We start from the raw sequence: 9906 nt of genomic DNA, 5'->3' as shown, positions 1-9906 counted from the left end.
AATCTACACTAAATGATGCATGGTTTTTGTTTATGACGGAGAGGATAATTTAGATTACCTCTCGTTGTGTATGTATTGACTTCCCCAAACTGATCTAGACATTGTTGCTAATGTCCTAAGGATGGGTGTAGTTCATGCACACACTATGCAATGCATGAAACTAATTTGTCATTTTGGATTTTGAAAGTGGGAACAATAAAATGAGAACACCTCAATGGGGCCGAGGTGTTAGTCCTCTATGGTGCTAGGACTACTCCAACAATTATCAAGAAAAATAAATAAAACAAAGAGAGAAATAGACAAACCTCAAGAGGGTAGGAGCCTCTAAAGCTTGCTAATCTTCCATCATATCATTACTATCATCATCTTCCTCATTAGAATTGGATTCATCACCACTTCCTTCTTCACTCGCTTCTTCACCTTACTTCTTCACCTTGCTCATCATCCTCTTCTCCTTCTTCACTTGCTTCCTCATCAATGATATCATCAACCTCTTCATTACCGACAACCTCATTATCACCCGGAACAACCCTAGATGCACTCGGAAAGAGGACTTCCCTATCCGCCCAACTAGGCAAAGGACATGATGGATCAAGTAGTCCTTGCCTAGCTAAGTGTATGAGGGGTGGATATTGAGCTAAGTAAGCATTTTTCCGATCCTCAAAGGCTTGCTTGTGCATTGCTTGCATGAGAAGAGTCAAATAATCATTTCTTGCTTCAACGCCATCGGGCTTGAACTCTTGGTACTCGAAAGGGTAGGGTGGTGTGACAATGGAAGAGGAGGGCATTTCAAGTTCACCCTTTTGTTGTCGGATAATGTACTCGGCCTCTTTTGAAAGGGGAAGTAGATAGTTGGTCCGGTGGACGCTTAATCGACAAATCTTCGAAGGCAAAGTGAAAGATCTAGCCTCACTAGTGAGCCATCCATACTTGGTGTCAAGAGGGTTATGGGAAACCCACTTTTACTTGTGTATCATAGTATGAATATCAATGAGATGACCACCCTCTTTCGCCTCATACTTGTTATCTTTGTTGAAGTTAGGATCAGAGTATTTAGCTAGGATAGTGACTAGGCCGCCATTCACAATAACGGTAGTGCCTTTCTTCCCACAATCAATGTTCAGCCATCAATCCACCAAAAGCCTTAGATAGTTGAAAGGCTTGGTGTGTTCCCTTCCAATGTTCAAAGCCGACTCAAGAAGAACAAAATCGAGTTTGGTGAAATGGTTGGTATCTTTTCTTGCAATGATGGTGTTTCCTATGACCTTGTGCCATACTCTTATGCCCGGATGGTGGACTAAAAGAGCACGACTCGCATGAAAGTCCTCAAATTTCCTTCCGGAAATCGCCTCCCAAAGAGGGTCGGGGTCATATTTGCCAACATTCTTAAAATAACTCGGTGAATCACTAAGACCCAAAGCTTTACCCATTTCCTCAAAGGAGATGCACCTACTAACATTAGCTAGACGGAACTCGATGGTCTCCATAGTCTCAACCTTGTTGACTTTCAAAGAACTCAAAAATTCTAAGGTAAGGGAGGGGTATGTCAATTCTTTTGATTCAAACAATTTCTCCAACCCCATGGCTTTAAATAAGGCTCTAGTTTGCTCAAGGACACCCAACTTATTTAAGGTATCTTCATAAATAAACTTGGTGGATTGAAATGATTTTCTAGCAAACTTGGCAAAAGTGTCCCTATGGGATTTGGAAATGAAAATTATCTCCGGATAGTGCGAAAGTTGATCAATTTCCGGAGTAGTAGATGTTGTTGCTCCCATGGGAGGTTGTTGTTGTTGCACTTCCAAGTTTGGACTAGCTACCACCATAGTCAATGCTTTCTTTGCTTAAAGACTCTTTTGCCTTAATGAAAGTGTCTTTGCCTTTGGTGCCTTTGTTGCTCCCTTAGTCCTTGCCATTGATGAATTAAACCAAGAAAAGAGTGAAAAATCTTCAATTTGTAGTGTACCCAAATTGATTTAAAGGTGAAAGGCTTTGCCTTTATGAATTCAAAAATCGACTCAAAGGTTGAAGATTTTGTGCTTGGTTTTGATTTTTGTTGAAAAAGGAGTGATTGATTTGTTGTTAAAAGGATGTTTTGATTTGATTTTGGTAAATGTTGTTGAGGAATCTTGTTTTTGTGATGGAGAGGATGAGGGTTTTGGAGTTTATTAGTAGTGTTATGAATGAAGGAATGAAGAAATGAAGGTGGGAGGGGGTTTATAAAACCCGAAATATTTGAAAAGCAGGGGCAAGACGGGCGGATTCTGCTCGGGACGGGCGGATTCTGCCTTTTCTGGGTTGGGTAAAACTCGCCTAAAGACGGACGTCTTTCAGTGAAGACGCTCGGATTTGCAAACACGGGACGGGCGTCATATACAAAAGACGGGCGGATTCCTTTACATGGATTTTTCTTGTTTTCCTCAGCCAAGAAGACGGGCGTCTTCCTCTCAAGACGGGCGGATTTTTGAAGACGGGCGGATTAGAATGCAGGACGCCCGGATTCGCCGACAGTCAAAAATATCAAAAGTTCAGCTCATTTCAGGACGTGCGTCTTCTACCCAACACGCCCGGATTGCCTGAAGACGGGCGGATTCTCCTGAATCCGCTCGGATTCGACCCCTTTGTACCCGGATTCAGTTCCATCCGTGTACAATGCATATCCCTTGTCATTCTTCCATTCTTCTTCATATCTCGTGTTCTTCATTGTGGGGGCACTACTAAGGCATGGATAGCCTAGGCAATTGTTATCCCCACACTAAGCTAAAGCACTACACATCAATTGAAATCATTAGTCCCTCCCTCACTTCTCTCAAACATGACAATTATCTTGATCAAAGTATAAAAATCCAAAAATAACAAAAATGCAATATAAGAATTGAAATGCAAGTTAGGGAGTTAGAAATATTTACAAATGGTGGTTTAGGGAGGACTCCACCAAACTTGATGAGATGTCAAGGGGGCATGTCCAAGGTGTTGTTGATGTTGCTCAACACCTTGAAGAAATAATCAAAAGCTTGTTCATTATCGTTATAAAGTTCTTCAATAGACCTTGGCCCTTGTTGTCGGTCTTGATCGATGGCATTACCAATGTAGGGATTAAAAATTCCTTCAAATTCGTCGTCCCAAAGACCACAAACTTCATTAAGTTGATCATTAAAAATCTCTTGATTTGATGGAGACAATTCTCCCAATTTCTTTTCTTGGCCAATGAGGCCATCCTCTTCTTCTTTGCTTGACTTTAATGAGCTTTGCAAGCTCTCCTTGTCACAATTCACTTGCTCTTTGAATGGAGCATCTTCAATTTTCTTCTTCCATTGGAGTTCCGACTTCTTCCTTTCATCCTTCCGGCTATAATGATCGATCATAAAACACGGTTCATGTAAACGGGGAGCTCTCATAGTTTTGTCAAGATTAAAAGTTATGCTCTCATCTCCCGCTTCGAGAGTGAGCTCTCCATATTTTACATCAATCACCGCACCCGCGGTGTGTAAGAAGGGTCTTCCTAGAATGATTGGAATGTTGGAATCTTCCTCCATATCAACAATGACAAAGTCCACCGGGATGAAAAACTTCTCAATTTAAACGGAACATCTTCCCATATCCCTAATGGTGTCTTCGTCGATCTATCGGCCATTTGGAGTGTGATATTGGTGCATTTAAGCTCTCCCATCCCCAACCTTTTACTCACCGAGTACGGCATAACACTCACACTAGCCCCTAGATCACATAAGGCTTTGTCGATCGTGGTGTCGCCAATGGTACACGGTATTGAGAAGCTTCCCGGATCCTTTAGTTTTGGAGGTGAACTCCCTTGAAGTATTGCACTACTCACCTTAGTGAAGGCGATAGTCTCAAGTTTCCGGATTGACTTCTTCTTTGTGAGGATGTCTTTCATGTATTTCGCATAGGCCAAAGACGTGATTGATTAATTCCGTGAAAGGAATCGAGACTTCCAAATTCTTCACAATTTCCATAAACTTTCCAAGTTGGTCATCAAATTTGGGCTTGGCTTTACGACTTGGAAAAGGAAGTCTAATCACAATGGGCTCCTTCTCCTTGACCTTGTCTTCATTTTTCTTTGAAATCTCTTCTTTTGATGATTCTCCATCCTTGGAGTTTTGCACAATTTCTTCCTTATCACTAGCTTCCACAACTTCATCCTCAACTTGCTTCTTGATTGCTTCATACCTTGTACCACTTCTCAAGTGAATGGCACTAACGTTTCATGTCTTGGGGGATTACTTTGAGGTGGTAATTGCCCCTTTTGTCTTTGTGAGCTTGAAGATGCTAGTTGAGTCAATTGGGTTTCCAACATCTTGGTGTGAGCTAGGATGTTGTTGATGGTGGTTTCCTTTGCTTGACTATCTTTTTGCATTTGAGTGAAAAATTCTTGTTGATTCTTTTGCATTTGGAGGACCGCTTTTTGAACATCAAAACCTTGGTCATTTTGGTGATTGTATGGATTTTGATTTTGGTAACCTTGGTTTTGGTTGTAAAAGGGTCTTTGATTTTGGTTTCTCATGGGAGGTGGGGTGTATGTTGTTTGAGGATTTTGAACATTTTGGCTTTTGTATGAGAGATTTGGATGGAATTTGGTGTTTTCATTGTAATAGTTGGAATAAGAGGTACCATTCTTGTATAATTGGAAAGCATTCACTTGTTCATTTGTTCCCCTACATTCACTTTGGTCATGTCCCAAAGTTCCACAATTCTCACATATCCCACTTGGGATTGATGAAGATGCCGTCATGGCATTAACATGGTGCTTTGGTGATTTTGAGGCTTCTTCAAGTCTAGCCATAGCTTTTTCAAACTTCAAATTGATTGTGTCAATGTGAGTACTAAGTTGAGCACCCAATTGAGTAACGGAGTCCACTTCATGCTTTCCTCCTCTAGTAGCCTTGCGAGGTCTACTATATTGTGAGTTATGGACCGCCATTTCCTCAATTTTGTTCCATGTTTGATTGTCATCAACTTCGGTGAACATTCCATTTGATCCCATGTTGAGAATGTTCCTTGAATCTTCATATAAACCGTTCCAAAATTGTTGTACCAAGAACCATTCGCTAAGTCCATGGTGAGGACATGAGCGACAAATTCCCTTGAACCGCTCCCAAGCTTCATACAAAGATTCTTCATCCCTTTGCTTAAAACCCGTAATTTGAGCTCTTAGCATGTTAGTTTTTTCCGGTGGGTAGAATTTTTTGTAGAAAGCTATAGCCAACTTCTTCCAAGAATCAATTCCGAGAGTGGCCTTATCAAGGCCCTTCAACCATTGTTTCGCGGTGCCAATTAGAGAAAAAAGAAATAAGACCCATCGAATTTGGTCTTGAGTTACACCGGTTTGAGAAATCGCATCACAATAGTCACAAAAGGTTTCCATATGAGAATGAGGGTCTTCACTAGGCATCCCCCCAAATTGGCTCCTCTCGACTAATTGGATAAAGGCGGATTTGAAAATAAAATTTCCGGTTAGATGTTGTGGTGTGGGAGTACCATTGGGTAGGTTCTCCTCGGTGGGTACGGAATGTGATGAAAACTTAGGCATTATGGGTTGATTTTGTGTGGTATTTTGTAATGGGTTTTCCTCACCTTCTCTTTCAAAAGGGTTGATGAACTCAATAGTTGGTTGAATATCTACAACCTCGCCAATACCTCTCAAATTCCTCCTAGCAAGTCTCCTATTGGTTGTCAAAGTTCTTTCAATTTCACGATCAAAAGGTAACAAATCACCTTGTGACCTTCTAGACATGCAAAATATCAAACAACTCGAAAACAATTAGAACAAACCTTGAGGAGTTTTACTTCCCCAAGGCAAAGAAAGACACAACTAATAACAATATAAGAAAATCTAAATCAAGCTAACACCGTCCCCGGCAACGGCGCCATTTTTGGTTCGGTTCCGTTTCGTGTTCACAATTGAATAGATGTTGTCGTTGGGTCACATCCGAATCAAAACACAATTTATAGCTTCACAAACAACTCTACAATTAGTAAAGAGGCAAGTAAAGGTCGGATCCCAAGGGACGGGAATTGAGATGAGATTTCTATTGAAACTAGTGGTGTCTTAGGGGTGTCACAATTTGGGTTGATGTAGAAGGTCACTAACTAAATAGCAATGAAAATAAATAAGCAAGATGAAATAAAAGGGTTGTAAACAATTGATAAAAATCACTAGGGTGTCATAGGGTCATAGGGGAATCATGGAAATTGATCATACAAACATGTTCTCAAATTATAAGCAAGCAATTATTGTTGTGATGGATTGAGTTGGGTTATATCTTACAATCCTAGGAAAGTTTGGGTCCCGGAGCCGAATCGATTAGATTGTACAACACCTACAAGTCGACTTAATCTTCCCTACTCAACAACATGCATGGTCTAATGAGACTCGAGTTGGTTTATGTCTTAGAAGTCTCATTGGAAAGATAGGTGATGGGTAAAAAATGCAAGGATTCATAGGCTCACATTTCATCAAACATAACATGTGCATGAGTTGAGATCAAAACAAGCAAGCAAATAAATCATGAAAGCATATTAATTTAAGCATGAATCATTCCCCATGTTGGTTTCCCCTAATTACCCATTAACCCTAGCTAGGTCACTACTCACTCATTATCATGTTGATCATGCTAGCAAGGTTGTCAATCATACCAACAAAAGGAAACATGATGAATAAATAAAAGTAATTAACAATAATTAAAAAGGGATTAAGAGAATTATACCTACTAATGATTCCAATAATAAAGCAAAGAATAAAAGAAGTACTTGATGCTTGATTGAGAGGTTGTCAATCTCCCAATAATAACCCAAATAATCTTCAATTACCCAAAATAAAGGATGAACAAAAGAGAGATTAAGGAAATAAAACTTGTATTAAAACTTGATTAATTGTTGATTACCAAACTAAAGTGAGATTTGATTGATATTAACTACTCTAATAATTGATAAGAAGAACATGCTCTTCTAATTAGACTAATGGGGTATTTATAGTGGAAATTAGGTGGATGCATTAGGGTTAACCAAGGGCTAAACTAGTAATTACACTTTTTAGATTGAGCAGGGAGACGCCGGTATTTTTCGAAGGAAGGGCTTCTTTCTTTGTAGCTTGGAGAAGACGAAATTTATTGACATCTTTGGAATCCGTGCGTATTGGAGTCGGGACGGGCGGATTCAGGCAGGGGAAGACGGGCGTCTTCAAGGGAATCCGGGCGGATTTTGTGGCTGCTGTCCGGGCGTCTTTGAAGGAAGACGCACGGATTGTGCTTGTGGAGGACGGGCGGATTGTGGAGAAGCCGCTCGGATTGTAGCTCAGCATTATTTCTTCTTCTTTTCTTCCCTTTTCTTCATAAAATCCTTGGGGATTTCCTCGGGGATGCAAGGATCCTTTCTCGTCATTGCCCAACTACTATAATATGTACAAAGGCCTTCTAATCTTGTTTCTCCTTGATGCTTGGTCATTGAATTTAATCAATTTAGTCCCGTTTTGCCATGAAAATGCAAGATTCTTACTCCTTTCCTACCAAGGGATCAAAATCTCAAGGAATGTGCAAAACAAAGAACTAAAGACAATAAATGACCCAAATATGCACTAAAAAGCATGGGAACAAGGCTAATTCGGGGGCTAAATATACGCTAATTATGGTCACATCATGGTCAAAGTGGTCGGACAAGTGGTTTAATGCACGATGACGGTACCAAACAATGTGTAAGGCTCGTGTTTACGATCGGTAGGTCGTAAACACGCGTCGGATTGTGACTTTAGAAGTCGAGTCGAGAATTTTAAGGGAGAAAAGAGAGGGCAGACACTCGCGTATGTCTCAAATGGGTGGCATTTAAGGGGTATTTATAGGAGAATGAGTGGTTGTGTGAGTTTTGAGCGATGTGGCCACCTGGGCTGCTCAAAGAGGCGCGAGCCATGTCGCGGCACTTCGAGTTGTGTTGTCACTATCACAACAAACGCAATCATGATTTGTTCTATCCTAGGTTTTGTAGTCACATGTTTGGTACTTGACCAACATGAATCCGGGAAAACTTAGCATAGAAGGTTTGAGATATTTTGGTTTTTGTGTTTTGACTCGGTTTGACTCGTTGTTGGAGTCGGGATTTGAATTTTCGAGTCGGTTTTTGGTCCGGTGTCGGTTTTGACTCTAGTTAGGGTCATCGCGACCCCGTCGTTGTGCATTAAACACTCCAGGTATTTTTAAAATGTTTTGAAATGTTTTGTTTTCGAAATCGTTTTAAGTTTTCCGACGTAAAGTTGTACACAAACTGTCGATCAAACGTTGCGATCCCAAAACATGTTGTAGTCCGATAATCATCGGGTGTTTGTTGGAGTCTCAGCAGATACTGGGTATCTACAGCCCCTTGCCCTAGTTTGGCAAGTTTTTATTACGTATTGTGTGTTATGTTTCAATTTCTTAGCTTAGGTAGTTGTCGTGTCACCCTCTTGGTCGATTTAAGTAGTCATGTCATCATGAGGAGGTCGACTCGGTTTCGACTAGGCTGCCGTGTCGATCATTGACTGATTTAGGCATGTGCCGCATTGTAGGGAGGGGTGGCCGTGTCAACCTTAGAGGCTGATTTAGACCAGTCGTGTCAGCCTGAGAAGGTTGATCTAGACTCAGCTAGCTGTCGTGTCAGCCTGACGGTTGATTTAGGCGTGTGCCGCAATTTGACTACTTAACCTTGTTCATGACGCAAGGTGTGTTCATCATGTTTTAAGCCAACAGGGGCGTATCTTTAGGCAAGTTTATCGTCGTTCTAGGACCAATGGGACGTTGCAGGATTCTGGTAGCTCAGAGATCCCTGCGTTCCATATTTGTGTGCATGCATGCTAGGGCCCTGATTAATTGCGATTAGTGCGAGCTACGTCCAGGGGGTGGTATCAGGGGTAGTTGGGTAAGCGTTCGGTCACATCGGCCCGAGCTCCCTTTCGTATGTTCCACAGTCCGCCTAGTGAGGGTGCTCCTTAGTGGAGAAAGTAGGTTAGGCATGTTGGAGTGTTATGTGCCTTGTCACCCCGCGTTGGCAGTTGACAGTCCTGCTAGATATACTTTCAACGTACCATAGACATTAGGATTCAGAGTGATGCATCTAGAGAAGCCTGAAAAGAGAAAATGCCATCAAAGTGATGTGAAGTACCTGATGCCATCACATGGGGTACCAGAGTAATTGTGGTCCCAGGAAGCTGTCAGACCACACTACTCCAACGGTATCTTTTGAAAGTTTGAAAATAAAGCAAAAAGGAAAACGTGGTGAAATTGGTAGTATGCCTACTACCGGATTTTTATTATTTTGGCTTTTCCTAATACATTACTCTGTATACCAAAATCTACTTATTATTAAAAGTAATATCTCTTCAGGTGAAGTATGTTCTATGGCCGTTGTATGATTTGACCGTCCATAGTCATCAATCTGTATGCACCATGGCCAATAACTCCTTCTACCTGGTATGGCCCTTCCTATTTGTAGGCGAATTTGCCTGCCTTTCGATTATTAGTGTTTTGAAACAATTCACGGAGAATCAGGTCTCCTACCTCAAGGAGCCTGACTTTCACATTCTTGTTGTAACTCCTGGCAACTGACTGCTTATAGGCAGTTAGACGTATCTTTGCACTTACTCGCAGCTCGTCTATTGTGTCCAGGCTCCTGACCATCTCTGCGTTGTTCAGTTCCCCTGTCATACATCCATACCTGTGGGTGGGAACTAGAACTTCTGATGGAATGACTACTTCCGCACTAAACACCAGGCTGAAGGGTGTTTGGCCTGTTGCTATCTTTGGCGTCGTTAAAGCCGACCATAACACTAGTGGCAGTTCATCTGTCCAATTTCCTCCTAACTCCTGTAACCTCCTTCTCAGATTATCCATGATAATTTTGTTGCTGGACTCAGCTTGCCCGTTA

At 41.4% G+C, this 9906-nt stretch overlaps 1 non-coding gene across 1 annotated transcript; it reads left to right on the top strand.

Annotated features, from left to right (window-relative positions):
- Positions 1–5069: 5069 nt before the first annotated feature.
- On the top strand, positions 5070–5176 carry LOC141593477 (small nucleolar RNA R71). Its single transcript, XR_012521557.1, has one exon. It is a non-coding gene; the product is annotated as a small nucleolar RNA R71 (small nucleolar RNA).
- The last annotated feature ends 4730 nt before the right edge of the window (positions 5177–9906 follow it).

Source organism: Silene latifolia, chromosome 7, assembly GCF_048544455.1.
Source record: "Silene latifolia isolate original U9 population chromosome 7, ASM4854445v1, whole genome shotgun sequence".
Taxonomy (NCBI): domain Eukaryota; kingdom Viridiplantae; phylum Streptophyta; class Magnoliopsida; order Caryophyllales; family Caryophyllaceae; genus Silene; species Silene latifolia.
The sequence above is the reverse complement of the archived record's forward strand: the minus strand, read 5'-3'. Positions and strand labels throughout refer to the sequence as shown.